Source organism: Harmonia axyridis, chromosome 3 (assembly GCF_914767665.1).
Source record: "Harmonia axyridis chromosome 3, icHarAxyr1.1, whole genome shotgun sequence".
NCBI lineage: Eukaryota > Metazoa > Arthropoda > Insecta > Coleoptera > Coccinellidae > Harmonia > Harmonia axyridis.
The window spans coordinates 37,347,250-37,360,639 of NC_059503.1; the positions used below are offsets into that span (position 1 = coordinate 37,347,250).

General features: G+C 33.7%; 1 protein-coding gene across 3 annotated transcripts in view; it reads right to left on the reverse strand.

Annotated features, from left to right (window-relative positions):
* LOC123676153 (fatty acyl-CoA reductase wat-like) overlaps positions 1-13,390 on the reverse strand; it is a 36,845-nt gene that overhangs the window by 18,063 nt on the left and 5,392 nt on the right. For 2 of the 3 annotated variants that reach the window (XM_045611876.1, XM_045611873.1), the window contains exon 1: positions 925-1,075. The exons of the other annotated variant lie outside the window; for it this stretch is intronic. The gene's annotated coding sequence lies outside the window, so the exon portion shown is untranslated. Of the gene's footprint in view, positions 1-924; positions 1,076-13,390 lie in introns of those variants that run through there. 3 annotated transcript variants of the gene reach the window in all.

Sequence of the window (13,390 nt, forward strand, 5' to 3'; positions counted from 1 at the left end):
TGAAGCCATTTGTGGGAAATATGATCCCCTAATGATTTTTGTTAAAATTACATGACCTTTCATATGCCTAAGTTTGTCGATGAGATAATAAATCACTCTGTATATCCGAAAGAAAGTACTCTCTTTTTTCCTGGAGAAAAAAGTAATTTCAAGTGATATTTTGTGACCAGTTAGCAGAGATATATGTCAACCGTTTTTCTCGTCATAGAAACAAATGGTTTTTTTTACGGTCATTTCGATTTCACGATGTCTGTTATTTTGAGCCCGGACTAGTTTAAAGGATGAGGTTGGAATCACTTGAATAATTTCGCGTACAACTGTTAAATATAAGGAGCAGGTAACACTATATATTTATCCTGTGAATAATAATTATTCACTCAATGAAAATAGTAACCATAAATTATAATACCAATTTCAATAAAGATGTTGTATTCAGTATGGATATACAAGGTGATCCAAAAATACTTTGACAAATTCCATGAGCGCAAAGGTGATTCCTCACAATGTTCTGATATGATTTGTCCAAATAAATCTAAGAACATTAGTGCGATATTTCATATCTATCGAACCCGTAGTTTCAAAAATATCAAAAAAACAAAAATTCGAAAGGCCATAACTACGGAAGCCGAAGTCGGATTCTGCCTTTCAGATTTTTTCGTTAGAGAGTTATCGTGTTTACGGACGGCATTATAATAAGGAAGGGGAAAAAACAAAATTGGAGCTATTGAATGCAAAAAGAAAACATTTTTGAAAAATAGAATATTTTGATATGAGATTATATAGGTAAGTTTATTAAAAAAAGTATAGCCTTTTTTAAACTTGCCTTCTGATTAAATTTGGAAATGTAGATGAAATTCCATGAATTGGTTAGAAAATACCGAAAATACTTAAAATAATTCAAATAATATCCAAACTCCCACTCACCAATTATAGACGGTCGAAAAATCGTATCCAAATCCAAACAGCTAATAAATGCACAAACCAGTCAAAACAAAAACAAAACTCTTCGTACTTCCATTTGGAAGTCACGACTTAACTGAAAAGTATCAGACGTGCGATCAGTTCTTAAAGAATATTAAGACTACCTGCGCAGAAATTTTTCCACTCAGACTAACAAGTCAAGTTATTCTTTTGTAAATGTTACCGTTTTCCAATGATCCATTGGGTTTTCTGAAGATTGTCGAAATTCAGACTCGAAACCTTGAGAACGTAAGTATCGTTCTGGTTCTCGGAATAGAGATCGATGTACAACATTTCTTATACGAAGTCGAAGAAGGTAATTGATAAAAAAAATCCTTCGAATATTCTGAAGAAGCGCATCGACTTTTCTGAAGTTATTTGTCATTTTATTTGACCGGTGTCCATTTGGTGATTATGGTGAGAACTACCACGGACGACGCGAGCAATTTTGGCGCCTGATGCAAAAAATTTTTCGGTGCCCCTGCTGAAAATCATAACCCAAAAAAAACAGCACCTACTTGTTCTTCTTCCGACGAAGTATCTTGCAAGAAAAATTAAATTCTTGAATGAAGAATATTGAAATGTTTTGATATACAGGGCAATTCACCGCGATGGCCTATTATAGTCATTTATAGAAAACTAAACATAATTTTGTTCTGAAAAAATTTGCATGTTGGGTTTAGTGACAATGATCTCTCTTTCTTAAATATCTCTTTGGAGACAACTGAACGGTGTTTAGATAAATCCAAGGGTGCAATTAGCGCATTAATGAATGTACAATAGAAAGATCCTTACATCACATCAGTGCTCTCGAGCTTATATCGGCTAGTTCGATTGTGATTGGCGACAGTGAACTTCCATCTCTCTTGTATCCGGGATCGAGCAAAAATAATAAATAATAATAATAATATTAAATTTATTTGCAGAAATATTATGTTTACTTTCCGTTCCTGCTATCTATATTCTAAGAAATAAATATATTAAACGCGAGCAATTTTGGCACCTGATGCAACAAAATTTTCGGTGCCCCTGCTGAAAATCATAACCAAAAAAAAAACAGCACCTACTTGTTCTTCTTCCGATGAAGTATCTTGCAAGAAAAATTAAATTATTGAATGAAGAATATTGAAGTGTTTTGATATACAAGGCAATTCACCGTGATGGCCTTTTATAGTCGTTTATAGAAAACTAAACATAATTTTGTGCTGAAAAATTTGCATGTTGGGGTTAGTGACAATGATCTTTCTTTCTATAATATCTCTTTGGAGACAACTGAACGGTGTTTAGATAAATCCAAAGGTGCAATTAGCGCATTAATGAATGTACAATAGAAAGATCCTTACATTCTCCTCGAGTGCTCTCGAGCTTATATCAATCACTATTCGGAAGAAAAAATGTTTTCAAGTATACCGAAGATAGTAGAAGCATTATAGTCTCTTTCGGGATAAAAAATGTTTGGTCTCAAGATGTCAAAATGCTTTTTAGATCATCCTGAACAACTTTGGTTTCCAGTTAATGTAGAGGGTGTGCCTAACTCGTTGCACACTGAAAGCATCTCGAAATCTGTAATACTTAAATAAAAAATCTTCAAGAAACCCGAGATCTTTTTTTGGAATAATGAGACATCAGAAAGCAAATCATAGATATCTCGATTAGTTCTCGAGTTACAAGGAGTTTCTGAAAATTACTATTTCTGTTCGAAATATTCATAAAATTCCAAAAGGCTTTTTTCAATCGTTTGTAGGGTTGAAATGAAATTACAGATCATAAAAATTAATTAGCGTTTTAGAGATATAGAGCAAAATCCATGTTTTTTAAATAAGACATTCTATATTCTTCAACCCAGTTTTTTAGCCGAAGATTTGTCGAAAAGCATTCCGTTATCTGTTTCTCAAAAATGTCATCCGTTTCGAAGATATTGAGGTTTTCGTCTTAATTTTTTGATGGGACACCCTATATATAAATATTTTTCATTCATTTGGATATTCAATTCGTTTTTTATTCATTGTAGAATTGTTATCCAGTCGTATAAGTTGTCCCATTTAAACACCAACACTCCTCTATATTTCTATCTCTGAATCGATGATTAATTTCGAATCAAATAGGAAGACCCTATACTGAATAACAATAATATGATGGATAAAAAATGAATTAAATCTCGAAATAAATAAAAATATTTTTATATAATAGTCAAAAAACTCAATATCTTTGAAACGGATAGGATACCTTATATATAAATATTTAAAATATTTCGAGATCTAATATATTTTGTGTCCATTGTATAATTTTAATCAAGTCTTATGTAGGGTGTCCCATTTAAAAAACACCAACAAACAAAATGAATTAAAGTTCAAAATATGTATCTAAATGAAAAATATTTATATACAGGGTGATTCGCCTATTAGACGTTTATAGCAAACTAATCATAATTTTGTGGTGAAATTTCGCATATTGGAGTCTAAGCTAATGATCTTTGTCCCTAAAATATTTTCAACTGAATCTCGAAAACAAATCGTTTGCGGACCCATGTTATAGGACTTTATTTCTTAAAATGATCCGAGGAATCTGTCATTTTCGTTTGTACCTCCAATACAGGAACACCTTGTATAGTCAATTCAAAACTGATGTCGTCTCAAATAAATTGCAATTTGAATGAAACACAGCACAGACAATTTTTCGATGCGAATAACTCAGTTCAGTTCTTTGATAACTGCGGTATTAAAATTTGTCAGCAAAATGCAAAAACACCTAAATATGGGTGAGTGTATACCAATGACGAATGCAAAAATCACAGATGGTAAAAAAATGGGGATGCTGACAAAGACATGCTCATAGTGCAATAGAAGTAATCATCTTGAAAACAATAATAAACTCATAAACTGTAAAAGGATCCGATTTTTTTAGGCCGTGTCGATTTTAAAGATCAGTATAAGATAAGATTATTGTTTCATTTTATGTAAAAATTTTCGTTGGTTGGTCTTTGAGAGAATTGTGAAATGTTATATTTTAAAATCGTGGGTGATAATCACCCTCAGTGCCCCCCCACCCCATTTCTAAGCTCTTGAAACACAATATGCTCTCGTGATGACAGTCAAGGAGATTCTGTTCAATCAACTCAGGAACATATGACAGCGGATTCCCCGGAAGACCCGATGACGAACACATCACAAGATAAGATGACAAATATTCGTGAATGGAATATAGTAAATTCAAAAAGATTGAAAGGTAAAAACACGAAAGACTACTAATAGGTAAATATCCTGGTGAATCGACTGTAAAGGAGATTGATAGAAGGATTTCATTTCATGTTTCCAATCTAAAGCCTAGTACTACAGTTCTCTTTTCTAGGTTCGTAATTTTCCGAAGGTTGGATGTGAACCAATGCAGTGCAAATTTCCGAAAAAAAAATTTCATCATTCAAGGTAGAAATTTACGAAAGCAATTATAGCAAGGCAATGAATTCCGAAAAGTGTCCTAATGAGGCTTGCATCAGAAAAATTTTTCATCGAAGGAAAGTACCAACAGAGGAGTTATGACAGCGGATGCATTAAGTGTGCCTGTTTGTCAGGATGAAGCGAAGAACATGAAACAAGAAACTAAATGTCGAATGTCGTCAGTATGGCGTAGTACTGGTGAGGGGTGATCAGCTAGAAACAATGTTCTTGTTCTCATTTAATCATTTTGTCGTCGAGATCGTCTGCATGGAGGAACTGCCATTTATGATAGGGACTTTGAAGTGTTGGACTTATCTATAGATTTTCGGAGAAGATGCATTTGGAGTCTTGTGATGTGAAATTGAAAATACGGGGTAAGCTAGTCTGCATTATAAGTGTGTACCATCCACCCGATGGAGACTTTGAAACTTTTCTCAAAAGTTTTGAATATAATTTGAACTCAAGTGTTAAGTTTTTTTATGGATATATTTGTTTGTGGAGTTTTCAGTGTTAATTATCTGGACGAAAAATGCTTCAGAAGATGTTTTTTCATTGATTTGGTTGATACTTTCAACCTGTTCGTGACTCTTTTAAATGCGACCAGAGTTTTCACAAATTGGTCAGGTCACACATCATCACATCATAGGTCAGGTTACACACATCAACTTTATTATATGTTGACAAATGTTGCCCTTGAACGGTTGTGTCTTCGATGATGATTTAAGTGACCAAAGAGTAATGTCTCTTGTTTATAATTCCAAAATTAATTCTGTAAATAACGTAAATCCTGTACCAAGGTGTTTCAGAAATATTTCTGATGACAATCTCGAACAATCTTTCTTGCCAATCTTTCTAAGGTTGATTCGGGAGAATATGACAGCACTGATGTTGATTACTGTTTTGATTCTTTTTTCAGAATAATATTGGATGAGTTCAATAAATGCTGCCCCATTCAGTTGTTCCGGAATCGTTGTCCGAACAAGGCTAAGTGGATAAGCCGTGAGGTAATAGAAGCAAAAACTTGAGCACAGGTGAGGCAATGGGAAGATATACGAAATCTAAAATTGAATGCAGGAGAATGCTTCGAACAACAATGCAAAATTTACTTGATCAATCGTGCGAGGAATATCTGGAGAATAGTATATGATGAAACAGGGCGTAAAAGGTCTATCAAGAATATCACTTTGAATGTTAATGGAACAACCCACTCTGATCCGGTAGAGTTGGTCATTATTTTGCTAACATTATCAATCGGTCAACCAACAGCGTCAAGTTCCTTGGGATTTATGTCAATCATTTTCTAAGATGGGATCGACAGATTGAAGAGCAGAGCAAGAAAATAACTGCAACAAAACAACTTCAAGACGATTTCCGTTCCTCTTACTAATGTTCTAAGGAATAAATCAACAAGTTATTTACATTTCATTCGAAATTCCCGCGTTTTGTCAGTATAGAAGGAATTTAGTATTGAAGCTTCAAATTTAATAGCCAATCTTAAAACACCGATAAGAGGAACGGAAATCGCCTTGTAACTGGTGCATTTGTTTAGATTACAACACTCATTCCTTGTCTGACAGACACTATAGAAGTAGCTTAACATAATTTGATTCTTGGCGAGTCTTTCTCGAAGTGTTACGAGATGCGCCCTCTTCCAGGGATTTGGTGTTTGTTGCTGGTGGACTCTTCAGTTAATCTATCCAGCGATCTCTGTCTAAGACACACCCTCTCAAACCATCTAGGAGAAGTGACTCTGTTACTCTCAGATCTTCTTTTTGTTTAAGGTCCGGAATTTACATTTCCTACGCCTCTAATTTCATTTCACCTATTTTCTACTGTTGTCTGATCGGGAAACTTTCCTCCCTACTTCATGTCACTTTTTTCTTCTATTTAGTTCTTTGAAAGAGGTATTTTCTCTTATTTGTCATTCTTATTTTGATATGTAGTATTTTTCTTCATTCCTTTTTCTCGTGCTCTTTCAGCGTCTCTATTCTCTTCTTTCTTTGTTTGTGGACTATTTCCCCAAAAGTTTCAATTTTTAGTTCCTCTCTGATTTGTTGGTTGGTTTGCAACTGATCCTTATTATTGTCTTTCGTATTGTGCCAGGTAACTCCTGCATACGTAATGCTTGGTTTTAGTACTATTCTTATTATCTTAAGCTTATTTTCTTAAGAAAGTTGACTTTTAGGGTTGAGCAGCGGGTACAGTCTCCCGTGCAATTGTCTTGCCTTTTTTCTGTTTTCTTCTATGTGTTTGTTAAAATTCATTCTTTCATCCAGTATTACTCCCAGATATTTTGCCTCCTTTTCCATTCTATCGTCTGGTTTTCTATTTTGACGTTTCTTGCTTTCATCTTCTTTACTGTTGTTCCTCCGAAATAGATTGCAACTGTTTTCGATGTATTCAGTTTGAATCTCCATTTCTTGAAGTATTCCATCAGTTTATCTAGGTCTATCTGTAACTGCCTAGTGATTGTTTTCCGCATTCTATTGTGATAGTATATGACAGTGTCATCTGCAAATTGGGCTATCTTGCATCTATTCATTTTCGGTATGTCTGCAATGTATAATGTTTCACAGCAATATAAATATTTATAAATACACGCAAAATCTCGAACTGATGAGATCTGTAATCACGAAAAATATTAAGTATTTTTTTCCAACATCCTTCTTGAAAGGTATGGTATGGTTATGATGATATAATCAGCTTGAAATATTACACGCAGCTTGAATTTGTTATTCCATATCAACAGCCAAAATCTCAACTGCGTCGGTTCTGTGGTCACGGAAATAATTGGGTAATTCTTCGATATTCTTCTTGAATGGTATATTATGGTAATGATGATGTAATCAGCTTGAAATTTTGCACAAAGCTTGATATTGTTGTTTTATATCAATTAATGGAGCAAAACTATAGAAAAATCAATAAGTTTTAAAAATAAATAGCCAATATTTCCGTCATGACAGATCCGATGGGATTGATATTTCAGGTTCGAGAGAGGGGTGATTTAAACGTCGAATATTTATTTCACCACCTCCGTCAAAATTATCTATCCCTGTTCTCAGGGCCGCCGCCAGACATTTTAGCGCCTCGGTAAAATAAAAATTCGCCGTTCTGATTTGCCTAATTCATATGATTTTTCTTCAAAGAAGCCTCTGGAATTCCTCTCAGGCATCTTTTCAATTTCATATTTATATGAAATTGAAAAGATTTTAATCTTATTTTTTAAATTTAACAAATTTATCAAACGAGTCAAACAACGTTTTGTAGATTTAATCAAAAAACGTTCTGCATTGTTCAAAAGAATGACGATAAGTCTATAGTAAAACGACGGCGAAGTTCTTGAAGGTGCAAAAGTCTTGTTTTATTAACTGAATTCGCGCCTCTTCAATTTGGCGCCCCGGAAAAATGTCCGATACGCCGCTCCTGGCGGCGGCCCTGCCTGTTCTTTGAGTCTTATGATGTATTCAGGTACCCAAACTTATGTTTACTATGCAGAATCGAACAAAAATAGACAATTATTTAATAATAACAACACATGCGTACATACCTTTTTGTCGGTAATTTGGAAAGAACAATGTGAAATATAATGTTTTATTCAATAAAAAGAAGCCTTGTTTTCAATGGAGCACATCTGCAAAATTTTTCTGTTTGTTTTTCTATAAAAATTATTAAACTTTGTTAGAGAATCATGGGAAAAAACGTTTGCTTATTTCTTGTATATTATGAATTGAAATTACAGTTCTCTCATTTTTTTATTACCCATGTTTCTATTATCCTTCATAATACCCGCAAACTTTTTGTATTCGAGATACCCGGTTTTTCTTGTAGTCCTACGTCCTAGTGTCTTTGAAAAAAATTGTGAATATTTATCAAAAATCGAAATGGAGGTTCTTTGTTGTGACTAGATAATATTCAAATTTTTGTTTTTTTAATATTCATATTAGATCGGACAAAGTAATTTTTGTGTCAACAGTCGCTCCACTGTTTCGCCCCTAACGCCGGCCCTGAGTAAACGTATCTCTTACCGTTACTTTGTGTAAAATTTTTATTGTATACAACTTTTTGACAACTTTCGTAATAACAGTCGTCTCTCTTATTATATTACCCTGTATATCTCAAAAACTGGATATATCAAAGCCAATAATAATAAATAATAATAAAGTTCATTGATCCTTTCCGACATTCGAGAAATGTATAGAATGAGTCATATAAAATAGTGTACACATTTACAGAGAAAAAATAACAAAAACAGATTTAATGCATGGAGTCCTTCAAGCACTCATCAACACTATAGTAGCATCCTTTAAATAAACTTTATTTCTCGCTTGAAAGACCTTACATTCATTGAATTCAACCTACTAGGCAAACGGTTTATTTATTTATTCAAATAGAGTACATGACAGGACAATATAATGCCTATAAAGCTTGGTGAGTAGATACTCATATTTAGCTGAACGATATCTGGGGAAGACTATGGTATCAGTATGGCGTGTTTCATAACCATGAAAGTCAGAGCATCTCTTGAATTTATTCTGATGTTAAGGTGGATATAATTGAGGCAATTAAAAATGTAAATACATGGGAAGGGAAGAATACTGAAAACAATTCGTACGATACGCTTTTGAGAAAGGAATAGTCGATTTGACCCTACCGAGGAGCCCCAAAGAACCTGTTGTAATTCAAATTACTATAAACCATGCTGTAAGATATAAGATGAACATCTCGAAGATCAAGATAATGAGTAAGATCGAAGAAGACATCTATTTACATTCTACAAAGCTGGAGAATGTAACAGAATATATCTTTCTTGGACATGCAATAAGATTGGGTAGAGAGAATCAGACAGCGGAGCTGAGCAGGCGAATAAGACGGACATGGATAGCTTTTGGAAAACTGAAATATATTTTCAAGAACAGCCAAATCCCCATAAACCTGAAAAAAAGAGTTTTTGATGTCTGTATACTGCCAGTGGCGACATATGGCCTTGAAACAATGGCATTCATCAAAAAGTCTACAAGTTAATTGAAGGTAATGCAGAGAGCTATGGAACGCGCGATAGTTTGAGAGATAAGGTGAGAAACGAAGAAATACGACAAAGAACATAAGTCGTAGATATAATACATCGCGTGGCAGATCTGAAATGGCAATGGGTGGGACACGTGGCTCGTCAAGATACTAACAGGTGGACAAATGAGCTAACACACTGGCGACCAAGACAGACAAAACGCAGTGTCGAAAGACCGGAACGGAGATGGTTAGACAACATTAAGGCTCGAGCGGGAAATGGATGGCATCGGGTGGCACAGAACAGATCGGAGTGGAGTCATTTGAAGGAGGTCTACGTCCAGGAGTGGATGAAGAATGGCTGAGGAAGAAGAAGAAGAAGATGCTGTAATAAATAGTCAGTAACTCCCCGACAGGAAGACAACTCCTGAGACATAATAAGGCATAGTAAGCACTGTTCAGCTTCCCACAAACATGATCAATGTGGAGCCCACATTCAAGCCCAGAAATTTCACGTCGTCGGTCACCCTCAATTCTCCTTGTTTGTGTTTTATAATGAGGGGTTCTACACTCGGATTATATTGATTCCGAAACCTAACTTTTACCGCCTTCGCCAGATTGAGAATCAGTGCGTTTCTGTGGCACCAATCAATGAAACACTGTACTATCGTTTCGCAGAGTGACTTCAATTCCTGCAAACTGTTTGCTCTAATCAATAACGATAGAAGTATCATCAGCGAACATTATCAGTATATAGGCTACGATGTATGCAGGCAGATCATTAATAAATAAAAAAGAACAGAAGCGGGCCCAGCACAGATCCCTGTGCGACACCCATGTTGTTTTGTACTCGTCAGATGAAACGTCATTCAATGTCACATAAACTTTTTGATCAGATAGAAAACTCTTCACCCAATCAAGAAACACGCCCCTGAATCCAATCTGATACATCTTATCCAAAATGAAGTCATGTTGTAATCTGTCGAATGCCCTCGATAGATAAAAAAAAATAAATAGATAAAAAACAAATTCGAAAAATTCACAACTGGCCGATTGAATCGACCTGTCATGCCTGAAGCCGTGTTATTAATTCGATAAATAATGCTTGATATTATAATAGTCTACTCGAAATAAAAGTCATGATAAAAAATTGGAAAATTCCACGGATGACTTTTTTAATTACAGGTTTAATAATGAAGTAAATGAATTTCATTTAAAATAATGTTTGACTCACCCCTTATCTAATAATAATTTTCATTAAAAACCATACTAAAATTATTATTACCTTAAGGAAAGGCAATATTTGTCCAACAAAAATGTTTCATTCGAGACGTTTTTCAACGAGAAATGTTACTTTGAAGGAATGCCATTTTCCAACTTCGACACCCTCGGAAACTTGTTATATGATTGACCTGGACAAAGAGTTTCTTGTTCAGGAGGTCATTTTTTTCCATAAGGCTACTGTCTAGTCTTTTTTTTGTTCTTAAATTTCTAAAGTTTTGTACTGAAAATAATAAATCGAAATAGAACGAGACTCTGCCTTGAATATGAATAACATTTCCAGAAGATTTTTTGTTATGCTAGCTGATCGCAATCCAAGGTATTCCTAACCGAAATGAAACATCAACTAAATCCTTTCATTGCGATAAAATTTAGTAATACTCGTTAATATGAAAATTGGAGTTTTTCAACGACCTTAAACAAATATGATATTGTTGAAACCGGTTAAAGATTTTGCGGATCTCCGGACAATGTGTTTTACACTCGGAATCTAGTTTGGGTAGTTATAGAATGTTAATTAGTGATGTTCATAAATAATCATATCAAGGACAAAAAAATGCCAAAAAATCGAATACCATATACAAATTTTAATTCAGTAAGTGTTTCTGCTAAACAGATTTGCAATTCATATATAAATAATTCGTAATATAAAGCAGAATAACTATACAGTTCAAATACCTATAGGAGTTTAAGCAACGATCCAGTTTCTGCATTTATTTATTTCCAAATACTTGAGTAGTACGACTTACTCAAGTTCACAATTCAAAAATATTTTAGGTGATTATTTTCTACCAATCACAAACGCTCAATTTTGAATTAAGGATGGTTTCAAGATAGCTATTGTCATAAAAGATTACAATATCTTTGAAAATTATGGTTTCATGAAATAGTCTTATCAAATACCATTCGAGCATTTAATTTTTCCTGTGAGAAAAAAATCGAAAAATCACTATGCAGAATAAGATTTTTTTAACTAAAAGCATTCGTGCAGGTGCAAAAATCCACTTCTTTGACTCGGATTCTTGTTGCCATCAGCACCCATGATTTTTGTTAGAATGATACTTAGCAATTTGTTTTTCGACTTTTTTCGTAAAAATTAGATGCTCTTATGATGTTTCTTATACGATAATAGGCGTAAATTCATATTTTCTATATAAATACATAGATTACATGTTTATTCAAGGCGTTGATTCATTCCTAGGATTAGATATCAATTTATATATACAAAGTAATATTCTAAGAATATTCAAAAGTGGAGTGTGGATAACGAAATGCATTTCAATATCGGCAATTGTAGTGTTAGCGATTGTATAGAATCAATTTTTCGATTCGGTATAATTTTATGTTGGATAATGTGGGCGCATTCGAATTCAAAATAATGGTTTATCAGCATTTGATTGTTTCACTCGATAATCTTGAAGAAAAAGAAAACAAAATGTTCAAGCTTTTATTAAGTCAAAGCTGAGTAGAAGAAACTGAAACCGCAGGGCCCACTCTAGAGGGGCGGAAAATAATAAAGGCGGCATTATCTATTCTTTCCGAGAAACCTAGATTCCTGGAAGAATGAATTAAATATTTCTTTTTAATTTCAACGATTTCCACAAAGGATTTTTCTATCAAATTCACTAATCTTGAATATCTTTGCATCGAGAATAATGTCTGCAACATTAACAACAATTAAATAATTTTTTATGATTTAAACGAATTTCATCAATAATTTTTTTCATCAAATTTACTAATCTTAAACATCTTTACTTCTGTGATTATCTGTAACATCTATTCGAATTCAAAATAATCGTTCATTCGGATCATCCGGTTGTTTTATTTAATCATATCAAAGAAAAAATCTAAATGTTCGAGCGTTTTATGAAGTCGAAACTGAGCAGAAGAAACTGAAACCTGAATTCAATTCATATATTTCATCATTTATTCATAAGAATTATGTTAAGCACGTTTATTGTTTATTACATTCCAAATCCATTAAAAATAATTGCACTTGAAAAACATTTGTTCTTTCCTGAAATACTTTTCATAAAAAGTGTGCAGTTTTTCACACTAAATCTGTGAATACAAATTCACCAATCCAATCAAATCCCCCCCCCCCAAACTCACTCTTTTGCATAGTACAAAACCCCAAACCTGCAAGGGTGCCGACTTGTATATTTGTGCGGGGGCAGCAGAAACGCTAGAGCGGGCCCTGGAACCCGATTCTCCAATTATTTAATGGATTCAGTCCTTACTTGGTGGAAATTTATATTGATTTGGTAAAAATAAATATAAACACTTTTTAATTTCCACAAATTTTAATTATTTCCAACAATTGTTTTGCCGTCTAAGCGGCTTCATCAATTCATCAAGGTTACATTGAAAAGTGTTAAATTTTGAAATACATTTTCAGCTATATATGTATATATACATGAAAATGAGAGTGCCAATAGAGCAATAAAATGTTTAATTTATGGTTTCTTTGATGGATCTACGGTCTTCTCGGTTCGGGGTACTATATGAGTTTATTTGATGCAATTTGAAATTTCCAAATATTTTTACCTAAAGATGTTCAAAAGCGGCGACTTATTATCATCTGTTCAGGAATTCAACAAAATCTGTCTAAAATTGAACCAGTTAATCTCAATTTTTTAGTAGATTCAAACGGTGACTTTTATTTTAGACATCAAGTATTTTGAAATTTGAATTGAAATTATGTCCACTTT